Consider the following 16,488-nt stretch of genomic DNA (forward strand, 5'->3'; position numbering starts at 1 on the left):
ACCATACGTGGTAAATATTGTTTGGAATGGTTTGAAGATGATTCTTGTGGACATAGGCAACGAGGAGCTAATGGATAACGTATCATTCGATATTCAGGAGGATCTTTTTTTTAAAACTCTCACACTAATATCATAAGAAAAGTTAAAGTGAAAGGAATTGGGAAGAACACGTGCAAATAGGAAACGAAAAATTAGGTTTACATTCATATGTATGTAATTGCAATATAGAAGATGTCGTGCACCAGCTGCATATAGTGTTGCTGAGACTACAGCTAGAGTATTGTGTACCGTTTGGAGTCCCAATATAAGATAGAATATACTGACTACAGAGAACTGCAAAAGGGATTTTCCAGACTAATCAATAAAATGGCAAGATTGTCTGATGGGGAAACGCAGCCTGTGATCTCGAGTTTCAAAAGATGAGAGGTGATTGTAGTGAAACTTAGAAACTAAGAAACATAGAGGGGACTGAATGACAGAGGGACATGGAGAAGTGCAAGCAGGAAGATTCGTGAGAATCCCACGGTATTCTACACTGACACGTAGAACATAATAATCAGCAAACAGTTCGTATCCATTAGAAACCAAAGGGGGACAATCTGTGTTTCAAGCTGGAGAACATTGATAGATTGTTACATGTAAACATCACAGCTGTTTTACTTGGGAGAAGGAGGATGCAGGTACAGAATTCGAGAAGATGGACTGGAAAGCTCTTGAAGAGATTGATGGAAAATACGAGCGGCGGTTTGAGGCTTTGTCTGGTATAAAATTGGACCAATCTGCAGGTGTGGATACTGTTGGAGTCAAGGGAGGAAAGACCCTGACTGGAAATTTTAATTAGAATCTGACCAAGAGGAGGTGCTAGAGGACTGGAGAGCAGCTAATATGATTCCAAATTCACAGTAATGGTGGTAGAGATTTTCCAAGTTAACTATGGATGAGCGAGTATTAGATCACTGTTCAGGAAACTACTGGAGAAAATAGAGAAGGAGAAAATCGAACTCCAATCAGAGCCGCAAGGTTTGATCAGGGAGAATCATCATGACTTTATCAGAGGGAAGTCACATCTAACGAATTTGATTGAATTAGTTTGAGGAGTTCGCTAATTTAGTTTTGCAGCAAGGCCTTTGACAAAGTTCCACATGGGAAATTGAAAAAATAAAGTAAAATCTCACAGTATCGAGGGTAACTTGAAAAGTTACAATGAAAATTGTCTTAGTGTCAGAAGTCAGAGGGTGGTGAGAGAAGGCTGTTTGTGTGACTGGAGACCAGTGTCCCCTGGTGTACCACAGAGATCAGTGTTGTGTCCCTTATTGTTTGTAGCATTCATAAATGGTATAGATGTGAAACTGGAGGGGGGGTTGTGGGTGGAGGGGTGGGAGTTGTGATAAGTAAGTTTGTGTTTGACACAAAGATTGGCCGGGTGGTTGGCAGTGAGGAGGAAGTTCTGATTTTACACGAAAATACAAGTGGAATGATCAGATGGGCAGATCAATGGCAGATGGAATGTGATCCTGATAAATATGAGGTGATGTACTTTGGAAGGAGGAACCAGTCATGGGGTGTACACAATGATTGGCAGAACACTAGGGAGCTCACAGGGTGTTTCTCCACACATCCCTGAATGTGACTGAATAGGGTAATGGACTAGTTAAGAATTGAACCTTGGGTGGAGCGTTTATTAGTCAGGGAGTAGATTATAAGTGCTATACAGGGCTTGGTTTAGTCCATGATGGAGTACTGTATGTCGTTCTGGGAGCCTCATAATAGGAGGATTGTACTGGAGATGTTGCAGAGGTGATTCACCAGGATGTTCCCTGGGATGGAGCATATCAGCTATGGAGAGAGGCTGGATATGCTCGGGTTGTTTACTTTGGAGCAGAGGAGGCTGAGGGGGATGTGATTCAGAAGGATAAGGTAACGAGGGGCATGGACAGGGTGGACAGACAGCAACTGTTCCTTTTAGACAGAGGGTCAAGAACAAAGGAGCACACTTCTAAAGTGAAGGGTTTGAGGTTCAGCGAGGATTTAAAGATTACATTTTTTTCACCCAGAGCGTGTTGAGGTCTGGAATGTACTTCCTGAGAGGGGAGTTACCACGGCTAACCTCTCAACCGTTAAAAGTACTTGGTCGAGCACTTGGAAGTGTCATAACATTCCATGCTATTTGCCTGGTTTTGGAAAGTGGGACTAATATAGATCGTGCTGTATTTCTGTTGGTACAGAAACTATGCTCCTGTGCGTGTATAATGTGGAGCTGAGCAGCTTAAGATAGGAATTGATAGGTTTCTGAAGATAATATTCACAAAGGTTATAAGAGTGAACTGTTATAGCTTGTCAAATTATGTCAATGTGAGAAGTATGAAAAAACAGTGCAGGTTTTTTCCAGTTTGAAACCAGAGAATGGAGAATGGGAAACAGGAAAATGGCAAAACTATGAATACACTACTTCAGTTCTGTCTTCACACAACTTTCTGACAATACCAGGAAAAGCAAGTCCGGTATGGAAAATGAAATAGTACATGGAACATCGAACATAGTAAGTAAATGGCTTCGGAGAAATTATTGGGACTGAAAATAATGGGCATAGACAACACTAACATAGAGTTATGAAATGGGAATTACGTTTGAGAAACAGACTGGGAGACAAATGAAAGAGAATCAATGGATGTAGAACACGTGGAGTTTTTAGAAATGTTTTGGTAAAGCTGCAAGTCCAGTTTACAAAATCAAATCTTTGTGGATTGGAGCTAATGTATGGCCATGTGTCTAGAATGGGACAGCTGGCAGGAAACAGTGAATAAAAATAAACAGACATATGAAGCAACAGCCTGACATTGTATTTAATGTATGAATCTGTGAGTATGACTATGGCCCTGACACCCCATCACCTTCCCCGGATATCTCCTCACTCACCAGCAGGACAGAAACAACAGAAATGGCAGCACAGTGGGATACAGTTGGAAGAGAATTGCTCTGGGAGTCCTCAACAGTGTCTCTGTATCCCATGATGACTCATAGTGTTAGTTTACACATGGGAAAGGCAACCTCCTGCTGATTACCATGTAGCAGCCTCTCTCAACTGATGAGTCAGTACTCCTCTATGCTGGCCAACACTTGGAGGAAGCACTGAGGGTGGCAAGGGCCCAAAACGTACTCTGAGTGAGGGATTTCAATGTCCACCATCAAGAGTAGCTCAGCTGCAGCATTACTGATTGAGCTGGCCGTGTCCTAAAAGATATAACTGATAGACTGGGTCTACGGCAGGTGGTGAAGGAACCCACAAGAGGGAAATACCATATTTGACCACACCCTTACTAATCTGCCAGTTGCACAAGTATCTGTCCATGACAGTATCGGGTAAGAGTGACCACTGCATAGTCATTGTGGAGATAAAGTCACACCTTCACATTGAGAATAACCTCCATAATTCTGGGTGGCACTATCACCGTGCTAAATAGAACAGACTTCAAACAGAACTAGCAGCTCAAATCTGGGTTTCCATAACGTGTTGTGGGGCATCGATAGCAGCAGAACTGTACTCCAGCACAACCTCATGGTCTGGCATATCCCCCTCACAACAATTACCATTAAACCAGAGATTGAACCTTGATTCAATGGAGTGTGCAGGAGGGCAGGAGCAGCACCGGGCATACCTGAAAATGAGGTGTCAGCCCGATGAAGCCACCAACCAGGACTGCTTGTACACCAAATTGCACAAGCCGTAAGTGACAGACAGGCTAAGTGATTCCACAAGCAATGGTTCAGGTCTCTGCAGTCCTTCCACTTCTAGTTGAGAATAGTGATGGACAATTAAACAAGTCATTGTAGGAGGATATTCCACAAGTATCTCCATCCTGAATGATGGAAGAGCCCAGCACTTCAGTGCAAAAGATAACGTTCATGCATTCGCAATAATCTTCAGTCAGAAGTGCTGAGTGGATGATGCACCTCAGCCTCCTCCAGTGGTCCTCAACAATTCAGTTACCAGTCATCAGCCAATATGGTTCAGTCCATGCGATATCCAGATTCAGTTGGAGACACTGGATACTCCAGAAGATACATACACTGACAACATTCTGGCAATCGTACTGAAAAGTTGTGCTCCAGACCTTGTCACTGCCCTAGCTAAGCTGTTATAATACAGTTACAACAATGACATTTCCCAGTTTACGTCAAAAATTACCCCAAGTATCTCCTATGCATAAAAAGCAGAACAAATCCAATCCGGCCAAATACCACTTCATCACTCTACTCTCAATCATCAATAAAGTGGTGGAAGGTGTCAGTGCTTTCAAGCAGCACCTGCTCAGCAATAACGTGGTCAATGACGCCCAGTTTGGGCTCCAACAGGGCCACTCAGCTCCTGACCTCATTACCGTGGATCAAACATGGACAAAAGAGCTGAATTACTGTGGTGGGGTGAGAGTGACAGCCCTTTAAAACAAGGCTGTCTTCACCCAAGTGTGGTATCAAGGGGCCTTAGCAAAACTGGAATCAATGGGTATCGTGGCAAACTCCCCGCTGGTTAGAATCATACCTGACACGTAGGAAGGTGGTCATGGTTGATAAAGGCCAGTCATTCCAGCTCCAGGACAAGTCTGTAGGAGTCCCTCGGGCAGTGGCCTAGGCCCAAACATCTTCAGGGCTGCTTGAGCAATGACCTTGCCTCCATTTTAAGGTCAGAAGTGGGAATGGTCGCCAATGATTGCACCATGTTCAGCAACATTTGTGGTTCTTCAGATATGGAAGCAGGCCATGTCCAAATGCGACAAGATCTCGACAGTATCCAGGCTGACAAATGGCAAGTAATATTCAGGCCACACAAATTCCAGACCGTGACCATCACCAATAAAATACAATCTAACCAGCCCCTTGATGGTGTTACCATCACTGAATCCACAGTGGACTGCAGCGGTTCAACAAGGCAGCTCACCGCCACCTTTTCAAGGGCAACGAGGGACAGGCAATAAATACTGGCCCAGCCAGTCACACCCAGATTCACGAAATAAATATTATTTTTAAAAAATAACAGAGGAAGGTTGCTGGGACATCATAGAGATCGGTGGTCAGGCCCCATTTGTTCACACTACCCATTAAACATTTGGTTGCAGGAATCAAATACAATATATCCCAGCCTGCTGACAGAACTAAAGGATGTTGGATTGTGAGTGGGTAAGAAGATTGTAAAAAGCTTCAAGGTGACTAAGACAAGTGGAGTGAATGGGCAAATACATGGCAGATGGAGAGCAAGGTGGGTAGAGGTGACAGTGTGCCCTTTGCTGGGAACAAGAGATTGGCAGCTTTTTGTTTGAAAAGGGATTGTTTGAAACATGTTGATCTACAAAGGGACGAATGCTCCTGTTTGTTGTTTCCTTCTGCGCAGCCTCCGAGGTCCCTGCAGCACAGTGAGGTCTGAACCTACAAGGCAATACTGGGAATGGCATTCACATGCTGCCCAGTGTACAAACAGCTACCAAGTGGGGAGCTGTAACATTGCAAAGAATCTAGATCTCCCTGCAGACCAGTCACTGAAAGCAATATTGCAGGAGCAGAAAGCAGTTAGGAAGGTAAATTGGGTGTTGACCTTCATTTCAGGGGGATTTGAGTCCAGGAATAAGGGTGTCTTACTGCAGCTGTACAGGGCCTTTTTGAGACCTTATCTCGAACATTGTGCAATATTGTGTGCAGGTTTGGTCTCTGTACCTAACAAAGGACAACCCTGACATTGAGGGAGAGCAGCGAAAGATGACCAGACCGATCTCTAGGATGACAGGCTTGTTGTGGGAGCAGAGTTTGGCGCGACTGGGCCTGTATTCCATGGGGTTTAGGAAAATGTGTGAAGATCTCAGTGAGATATATAAAACTCAGACAGGGTGAGACAGAATGGAAGCAGGGATGATAATTCCCCAGGCTGTGATGTCTAAAACAAGTGGCCGCAGTATTAGATACAGACAGGCCATTCTGCACTGAGATGACAATAAATGTCTGCTCTCAGAGACTGGTGAACCTGGGGAATGCGCTCGCACATGGAAACCAAGACACTGAATATAAATACGGATTTAGAGACAGGAAAGGGATGGTGGGAGAGCAGGAGTACGGTGTGGAAATAAAGGGCGAGGTATCATTGCATTGAATTGGGAGCAAACTCGATGGACCAAAGGGACTACTGCACTTCCTATTTTATAGCTTTCCAAGGTTACTCACATTAACGGATATATTAATTGTGTGGGATAATTGCATTTAGGAGATGTTTGAACATCAATGACAATGAGGAAGGCTCAATGTGTTGTATGGCCTACTCCTTTCCCGATGTTTCTGTGCAGTTTGTGGGAAAGCTCTGTAAATGTTGTCACAAGCTCTCAGATGTGAGGAAGGAGGTCCCTGCAGTGTCAACAGGACTGTTTTTCCCGTTCCCTTTTTCCGATACGGAGGCTGGGGCCGGGTGTTCTGTTCGGGTTTATCATTTAAGACCTCGGAGCAGTTTGATACAATAGAGTGTCTTGCTTGGCCGATTCAGAGATCATTGAAAAGTTTTATCCCATGTCTATGTGTCTGTAGTCATAGATAATCATAGATAATCATAGACAACAAACAGCAATGGACCCAGACTCCAGTCAGACAGACATCCTTCCACTAAACACTCTGCTTCCTACCATCAAGCCAACTGTGTATCCAATTGGCCAGTTCCCCCAGCATTCCACGCGATGTAACCTTCCTGAGCAGCCTTCCATATGGAAGCTTATCAAATGCCTTACTGAAATCCATAGAGACTACGTCTACCACTCTGTCCTTGTCAAACTTCCTGGTCACTTCATCAAAGAACTCTAACAAATTTGGGAAGCATGATCTCCCACTCACAAGTCTATGCTGACTGCTCTGAATCAAGCCCTGTGTAAGTAATGGGTGCAGTCAATGGTATGCTGTCCTTCATTGTAAGATGATTCGAGTACATAAGTAAAGCCATCTTCCTGCTGTTGTAGAGCCTTGCTGAGAGAGCATTTGATGCACTCTCTACAGATTTGATGTCCTTTGTAAGGAATGATCTCCTTACCACATACATGGGTGATGGTAACATGAGGATACAGTGAATAAGCTGAGTGTTTATTCTGTGGAGCTGTGAGAGATGAAGAAATGGTGACGCTGAAACACGAGGAGTGGCAGCGATCACTTATTTCCAAAAGACACATTGACAGGGAGAGTATTTCCATACTTTACCCAGGATTAATTGGTTTGATTTATTGTCACGTGTACCTCAGTACAGGGAAACACTTTATTTATGAGCAGTGGAGGCAGATCATAGTAAGCATGGCCAGACAGATCATAGGGTGGAAATAGACTTGGACAGAGTAAGGCCATACAGGTGACACTGAACAGGACGTGCCCGAGACAAGATCAATATGAACAAGATCACCATTATTTGAACTTAGAGAGTCCATTCATCAGTCTAACGTGACTTTCCTAATAGTTTATTTGCCTAAATTAACTCTCCCCATGTTATTGTGCAGTCGGTGAGTGAACCCTGTACTGAACGTTAGGTTGCTCACAATCCCCAACAGCAGCCACAATACCTTCCATCTGAAACAGGTAGCCATTCCCACCAGCTTCCGCCCTACACAGAGAAGGCATCTCAGAGATGAAAGATGCCTTCATGAGACTTCACACAAGACATATGGCTTCCCTCCTCACCACGAGGAAACCACGTTAAAGTCCCACGTGTGTATCATGAGCAACGGAGCCCGGAGGAACAACGTGGAGCAGTCTGTCTGTGCAGCCTCAGCTCCACTTGTTCATCATGTTAGAGCATCATTCAGGAGACAGTGAGGACTGTCGATGCTGGAGATCAGAGTAGAGCATCGATTACTGGAAAAGCACAGCAGGTCAGGCAGCATCTGAGGAGATGGAGAATCGATGTTTCGGCATAAGCCATTCATCAGGAATCAGCATCAATTGCCTCATTCTGTCCCTGTGTAAGTACGTTGAGGGGGGAATGGCCTCTTCTGTTCCTGTGAAAGTGACCCAAGGGTCTGAATGGCTTCTTCCTCGTCCGATTGGACAGGGTCAAGGGCCGGATTGGGTTACCCCTGGTTCTTTTTGAAAGCTCGATGTACTGACAAGTGTGATGATGCTGCAGCTTTAAGAGGTTATTTTGTCCGGGTTTCTTTTAAGAGAGAGATTGAACGATCGTTACCAAGCTGGCTAGTTAAGACCACTCGAGTAAACAACGAGGGAGGCTTTGTGTTTATTTTAATGCATTCTGAGTGGGTATGGCCAGCTCTCACAGATTAGGATCTCTGTCTTTTGGTTTCTCAGCAACATCAGAAACTATTGGGGTCTCCATAGAGTTGGAAGCTTCAGTGAATGCCTCCTGCTACTTCCCCTGAGTTTTCTCTTGGTGCTGTTTTTAATTCCTGGATTAGAGAATTATTTGTGACAAGCAGTGTCTGAATATTCCTTTCTGCGGAGGGATGTGTTTATGTGATTTTCCTATATTGGAACAGTTCATTAGTAATAGTTCCGAGGTCTATTATTCTGTTAACTTGTCCAGTAGAATTAAGTTATTCTAGATTCCTCTTTCTTTGGTTTCATTTTATCTTTCGTGTTTCAATAAATGGTGTTTTGCTTCACACCCAGTACTTTGACCAACACATTGCGTCTAGAACAGACACTTTACATTTCCATTAAAATTTAAAAAAGAGTCTAGGTTACCGCCTTCAAATATTTTCCAGGCGCTCTGGTGTGGTCCATCACACTAGACTCCTTCTCGTCCTGAGTAATAGGCTGGAGGCACTGAGTGGGCTGTCCCTGTTCTTCTCCAATAGTGTCAATGGAGTGACCGACTTCCTCATATTCCTGTGAAACCAGCGTGAGGTCCTGAATGAACTCTTGTTTTACTGTGGCAATGTGCAGTGTCAGACAGTGCTGGTAGATGAATGTTACCGACACTTTCACAGCACAAGTCTCAATGGAGTCTGGGTCTTGCTGCACATGGACACAGACTAGGTCAGGAGCTGACGGGGGACAAAATGTTTTGAACATTGTGGAATGTTCATTGACCATCCCCACTTCTGATCTTATGTTGGTGAGGGTGGGGACGGGAGACATTGATGAAGCAGCTGAAGCTGTTTGTGAAGAGGAAGCTCCCCTGAGGATCTCCCACAGAGGTGACCCAGGATTGAGATGATGACCATCTTCCTTTGTGCCATGTTTGACTCCAAACACTGTAGTGTGTACTCTGATTCCCATTAAGTTCAGTTTTGTTAAGCTCCATGATGTCAACAGAAGTCAATCACTTCCTTGATATCAAGGTCTGTCACTTTTACCTGATCCCTTGTCTCAACCTCTTTTGTTCATATCAATAAGCCATGGTATAGGAGCAGCAAGTGTTTTCTTCAAACAGGTGGGATTGAATGTCAGGATCTCTCTTCTCAAGAGTGTTCGGGGAGCAAGATTTTTGAAAGTATTTGAAGAGGAGGTAGATGGATATTGACCTGTCAGAGTGGTGTGGGCTATGAGGAATTGGGTATGAAAGAGGATTTGAGACCAAGAACACATCAGCCATGATCTTCGTGAAGGGCAAGGGAGGTTTGGGGAGTGAACAACCTGCCCCTGTTTCTGATGTTCTCACATTCTGTTATTGGAAAGTTAGTGGGTGTTATTTTAATGACTGTTATGTTTTTGAATATTGCAGTCAGGAAGAGCAGATGATTTTGTGAGCCATCTCTGGGTGAGGTATATGGGCTGTATTCACAGTGAATCTGGGTGTACAACATGACCAACAACTGAAGCACAAGTTGCAGAGAGGGGAAGCTCTGAAGAGAGATGAGGGTCCTCTTTCATACCCGTGCCTGGATTTTCCAATTACATTCCCCAAATCATTTCAAAGCGTGTGTAACAGTATTGAGAGGCTGAATGGTGTCCCTCTGTTTCTGTGCACCAGGCCATAGGAGTAAGTGGCCTCCAACTGCTCCTGTCTAGCAGGTATGAGGGGCTGAATGGAACACAGGAACATGAGACTGAGGAGTCATTAGATATTTTGACCCTTCTCCACCAGGAAGTAAGATTGTGGCTGATCAGGTTGTGGACTCAGCCCCTCTTTCCTGTCTGTATCCCAATATCCGTGACTCACTTCTCTGTCAAATATTTTGTAATGCAGCTTTCAATCAATGTGGATATAGATGCACAAAAAACTTCCAGTGAAGAGAATTCCCACTTGAAAGGTCCTTTCAGAATTTTTCATCATCCTTCTTACAGAATCAGAGAGTCATGCAGAATGGGAACAGACCCATTAATCCAATCTGTTCACTCCGATCAGTTATCAAATCTGATCCAGTCCCATTTGCCAGTATTTGGTAAATATCCCTCCTCTTTCAGATACTTTTTAAATGTGCGATTGTACCCGCCTTCACCACTTCTTCTGACAGCACTTTCTGTACACACACCACTCTCTCTGTGAAACATTTACATTCAGATCCCTTCTAAATCATTCGTCCTCTCCCCTCCAACCAATGCCCTCTTGTTCTGGACTCCCCAATCCTGGAGAGCAGAACGTGGCTGTTCAGAATATCCATGCCCCTGATGGTTTTATAATCCTCTATAATGTCACCCTTCAGCCTCTGGCACTCCAGGGGGAAACGCCTCAATCTAATCAACCTCTTCCTAAACCTCAAACTTTCAGTCCTGGTATATCTGTGTCTAAATCATTTCTGCAGAAAACCGAGTTGTACGCATTATTCTTAAAGTGGCCACACCAACATCCTGTAAAGATGTAATATGCCACCACAACTCCTATACTCAATGCTCTGACTGATTAAGGCAAATGTGCCAAATGTGTTCTGCACCATTCTGTCTACCTGCAACTCCACTTTCAAGGAACAATGTACCTGCAGTCCTATGTCCCTTTGTTTCACAACACGCCCCAGGACCTGACCATGAAGTATATAATGTCTGCCCTGATTTGCCTTCCCAAAATGCAAAGCTTCATATTTCTCTAAATTAAACTTCATCTGTTTCTCCTTGTCCCTTTGACCAATCTAATTGCGGTCTTGTTGTACTCTGAGATAATCTACTACACCACCTTTCTGTACACTTACTAACTATTGCCCCTATATTCACATCTAAATCTTTACATAAATGATGAAATGCAGTGAACTCAGTACTGATTCTTACAGCACACTGCTGCTCACAAGCCTCCAGTCTGAAAAATATCCCTCTTCCTTCAAGCCAATTGTGACGAGTTTCTTCTGTATCTTCTGTGACTGAAACTTACTAATCTGTCTACCAAGTAGAATGAATTACTAGCTATGAAGACAGGCTGAGTATGTTAGGTTTATTTTCACTAGATAAAAGGAGATTGATGGGGCGGACCTGATAAAGGTTTGCAAAATCATGAAGACAATAGAGAGGGTGGACAGAAACAAGCTTTTTCCCAGGTTGAAGGATTCAATAACGAGAGGTCGTGCAGAAAGCCACGTTGTCTACCCCGATCAGTCCTTGCCTTCCCAAATGTATGTAAATGCTATTCCTCAGAATCCCCTCCAACAACTGACCCACCACTGACATCAGGCTCACCGGTCTATAGTTCCCCAGCTTTTTGGGTCACTGTTTCCTTTTCCTGTCCCACTACTCCACTGCTCACAACAAATGTTAAATGTGACCAGGTTGGTGATATGGCCGATGATATCGGTCTCAGACTGGGTCAGGGTCAGTTTTAGCAACAAGTCAGACTAGTTTCGTTAATCTGCTAAAACAACACGTTTATGATCCAGAGCAATGTTACTCAAACTATGATGGAACGATGAATGGCAAACTGTTTGGGTATTGCAATAGTATAATCAATATTTCCCTTTCTAAAAATGCTGACACACACACAGACACACACACACACACAGACACACACACACACACACACACACAGACACACACACACAGACACACACACAGACACACTCTGCAAATTTAACTCTGCAAATTTAACTTGAAAGAACTTGGTCCAAATATTATTGGAACTCATGACAAAGGATAAATTGTGAGATTGTCCAAAACGTTATTCTGCTTCTGAAGATATTGTACTCACACAGCTGCTCGCAATGGGATTTCATCCTGGGAGAGTTTGGATTTGGCTGAATTCCCTTTGCTTTATGCAGTGAGTAGACTCCAGTGAATTCTGGTTAGGGATCATCCAAAGGGTAGCACAGTGGTGAGCACTGCTGCCTCACAGCACCAGGGACTTGGGGTCGATTCCAGCCTTGGGTGACTGTCTGTGTGGAGTTTGCACATTCTCCCCTTGTCTGTGTGAGCTTCTAATGGGTGATCCAGTTTCCTACCAAAAACTGTGTAGGTTCGGTGGGTTGGTCACGCTAATTGTCTGTGGTGTTCAGGGATTTCTAGGTTATGTGCAATAGTCAGGTGTAAATATAGGGAAATGGGTTGGGAAGGTTGGTATGGACTTGTTGGGTCGAAGGGCCTGTTTCCACACTGCAGGGATTTCATAAAAATAAGAATGGTAACGATGACTTGTAGAGGTTTTTTTTTAGCTCACACACATTGCTGTGATGAGGAACAATGAAGGAGAGAGAGTGCAATAGGCCTTTCCTTCTCGGGCAGATTATATTTTCTCCCTCTCTGAGCTGAATCACACAGTAATGTCATTCTCTCCCAAAGTGGACCATGTGAGGTCTCCTTGTACATTGTCCAAACTATGTCTCCATCACATTCCCTGGTCCATGTAGGTGCATCATTGCTGCTGTCATACACAGTGCCATACCCTGAGCAGAAAATGGTCTTGGTCAATTTGAAGATATGTTTATATGTCCCTGCGTCATTAGAAAATAAAAAAATGTTTAATTTATTCAGAATACCTGTGTTAAACTGAATGCATTTTAAAAAGAAATACAGAAATTGCTGGAAAAGTTCGCCAGGTCTCTCAGTACCCAGATGCTGTAGTTGTACCAGCCTCCACCACTTCCTCTGGCAGCTCATTCCATACGCACACCACCCTCTGTGTGAAATGGTGCCCTTTCGGCCTGCTCAAAACCTTGCCTCTCTCACTTTCCACCAATGCCCTCTAGTTTTGAACGTCCCTAACCTGGGGAATAACCCCTGACTACTCACCCTATCCATGACCATTCTGCTTTTAAAAGCCGCTATTGTGGCGAAATGTGACCCCAATCAACACAAATGGCTGTACTTTCAGTCATCCTGGGCCTAAATTCTGAAATTCAATACTGACACCTCTTCCTTCTCCATCAAGTCACAATTCTAAATCCATTTTAATCAGTTTTTTCAGATGTATCCTGAGACACTTCTGTGGGCTTTACACCGAGACCTTTGTGCCCAGAGGTAGGGACACAAGCATCGTTCGACAATACCCATAGAGCTGTAACATTATTCTCCTGTGTGTTTGTTCATCAGACTGTCCTGACATGCTGGGACATACCTCTGCAACAGGCAGGACTCGAATCCAGGCCTTCTAGCCCAGAGCTAGGAACACTACCACACAAGTTCAGGAATTGGAATCAAATCCTGAGTTCTGGCTCAGAGGCAGGGACACTACCCACTACACTACCATACCCAGATTTTGGGTCATATTTTAGTGCCCACTTTCAGCTCGGTGTGGATTTATTATATTCAGGTTCCCATTATTGAATTACAAACACTTTTATTATTAAACAAATGCAAGATATTTGTCTCAGCTGTAGAATATTGAGTGTATGTGCTGTGCTATCCAAATTAACTATGAACATCTTTAATCACTATTATCTGAAGCCTGCAATATTAGGGAAAGAAATCCTGCACTCACACTCTGCCCAAAGAAGGGTCTCAAATGGATATTTATTACTGAACACCAGAGTCGAACGAAGAGCTTAATTTCTGACACCAAAACACTGATCACTCTTACCCAACTCTCACGTGCGGCCGCTGATTACTGTCCAGCCTGTCCTCCCCACTGACTGTGTCAGCAATCTGTCTCTCATCCCCCTAACCACACAAGGCTACCCAAACTCAGGGTCTTTGTGAAAATCAAGGCCGGAGTGTGCAGGCCTCCTGGAGAGGGGGATGGGTATTTTAAAATTGAAGGGGGAGGGTGAGGTGACAGTAATATCACTCACTGGGCTGAGGGGTGGCGGATGGAGTTTAGTTTGGATTAATGCGAGGTAGTGGATTTGGTAAATCAAACAACAGCAGGACCTATACAATTAAAAGCAGGGCCTTTGTCAGTGTTGGAGAACAGAAACCTAGGCCGTCAGGTTTAATTCTTTAAAATTTGCATCTCATACAGAAAGTGTCTTCATTGGTCAGACCTTTGAGTATCGGTCTTGGGACGGCATGTTGAGGATGTAGAGGACATTGGTGAGACCTCTTCTGGAATACTGTGTCCAGTCTGGTCATCCTGCCCGCTCATTCCATAGGCACACCACCCTCTGGGTGAAAAAGCTGCCCCTTAGGTCACTTTAATATTTCCCCTCTCACCTTAAACCTATACCCTCTAGTTTTGGTCTCCCCTACCCTTAGAAAACACCTTGACTATTCACTTTGATATTATTGACCTTGATATTATTAAGCTGGAGAGGGTTGAGAACAGATGAACCTGGATGTTGTTGGGAAAGGAGGGAGTGAGCTATAAGGAGAGGCTGGGTATGCTGGGACTTTTTTCACTGGAGAGGATGAGATTAAGGGGTAACTTTACAGAGGTTTATAAAATATTGAGGGGTACAGATAAGCTGAAGGGCTGATGTCTTTTCCCTAGAGTTGAGGATTCAAAACTGAGGGATATTTTAAGGTGTGAGGAAAAAGATTTAGAAAAGTCATTAGAAGTAATTATTTTAGACAGAAGCTGGCTTGTGTGTGGAATGAACTTCCAGAGGAAGTGGTGAAAGCAGGGACAGTTACAACGTTTAAAGGACGTTTAGATCAGTACATGGATAAGACATCTGTTTGGATGGTGCTGTGAGCAGCTGCCCTCTCCCCCCTCCTCTCTGAATGAATCCCTGTCGGTTTTCACCCTCTGCCAATGTCTGTGCAGTGGCGTGTGGAGGCCAGCAGAGGGTGGCATTGCATCACTTTAAGCACCACAGAGACTGGCAGACCTGCCCCACACAGAGACACAAAGATACACACACGGGGATGGTTGGGCACTGCGTGAAGCTCATAGGTAATTTAAATTAAACATAGCAGTATTGGGAATATAGCAGTATTTCACTTGCTCACACTCGTGTATGTGGGGCAGGATTTCAGTTGTTTCATGGGGACTGTGACACTATAACAATCTCAATGTTTGAAGGTGGCACCGAACCTGGAAGAACTCTGAAGTCTATGGAGGAGAGTGTGGAACTCTAACAGGACAGTGACACGTTGATGCAGTGTTCAGGTTTATTGCAGATGGGGATCAATGCAGAGCAGTGTGAGGTGATACAGTTTGGTAGGATAGACAATGAAAGACAGTTTAAAACAGCCTGTACCGTTATAAAGGGGTTGCAGGAGCAGAGGGAGCTGGGTGTACATGAGCACAGCTTGTTGAAGATGTCGGCAGGTGAGGAGAGCAGTAAATCTCACAGATTAATTTCAGTATCTGAGCTGTTTACAGGGGGAGGTGTAGGAGGGACTCTCCATGCTCCTTTCCTGGGAGGTGGTGGTGACGATGTGTTGTGAGCCCACCCTCCTGCCCACCGAGACCATGGGGATTCCATTTGTACCAGCTCGACACAAAAGGGAGATGGCATCAGGGCCACGGCTTCTAAGTTGTGCCGGGGGGAAACGTAGCTGCCACTGGGTTTAAAGTGAGAATTGCCCTTCACTGAACAGTGCTCTTCACTCGGTCGGTGTGACGTGGATGTTTCAGAATCTCCACACGAGGCGTCCCGGTCCTCTCCGGCTCGTACCAGGATCCTCCCCACATGGAGGGGGGAAGGGGGTGAGGGAACGGATATCGGGCACTCCACCACATGGCTTGGCTCTTTCTGTACTATTCCAGGCTGTTTCTCCTGAAATAGGACAAAAGGAGGGAGTGAGTGAGGGAGGTAGTGGGTAGTCCTGCTGTTAGTGTTACTGTAGGCGGGGAGGGGGTCATGGTGAGGTGTCCGGAGGGAGTCAGTCCACAGTGTTGTATCCATGCAGTGTTATTAGTGTGGGGGTGAAGTGGAGGGAGGGGGAGAGAGAGAGGGAGAGAGAGAGAGACAGAAAGACAGAGAGAGAAAGAGAAGGTACTGCATGCGACAGTGAGAGTGGTTGACCATGAGCCTTGTTCAGGGTCGGTGCTATAACAGATATACAGTGAGTGTGAGGGAGCACAGAGAATACGGTGACACTTACCCTGACAGAGTGGGGAAGGTTATTGAAGCTTGTCCTGTTTTGCTGGGCATTTCTTCAGACCCCAGATACTGCACTGAGCTGGGTGGGGGGCTCAGATCATGCTCGGTGGGTCTGGTGGTGTCGCTCCCTCTGGGAAGAGAATGGTCCCCCTCTATACTAGCCCATCCACCAGGACCT

Source organism: Chiloscyllium punctatum, chromosome 4 (genome assembly GCF_047496795.1).
Source record: "Chiloscyllium punctatum isolate Juve2018m chromosome 4, sChiPun1.3, whole genome shotgun sequence".
In the NCBI taxonomy this organism is placed as follows: Eukaryota; Metazoa; Chordata; class Chondrichthyes; order Orectolobiformes; family Hemiscylliidae; genus Chiloscyllium; species Chiloscyllium punctatum.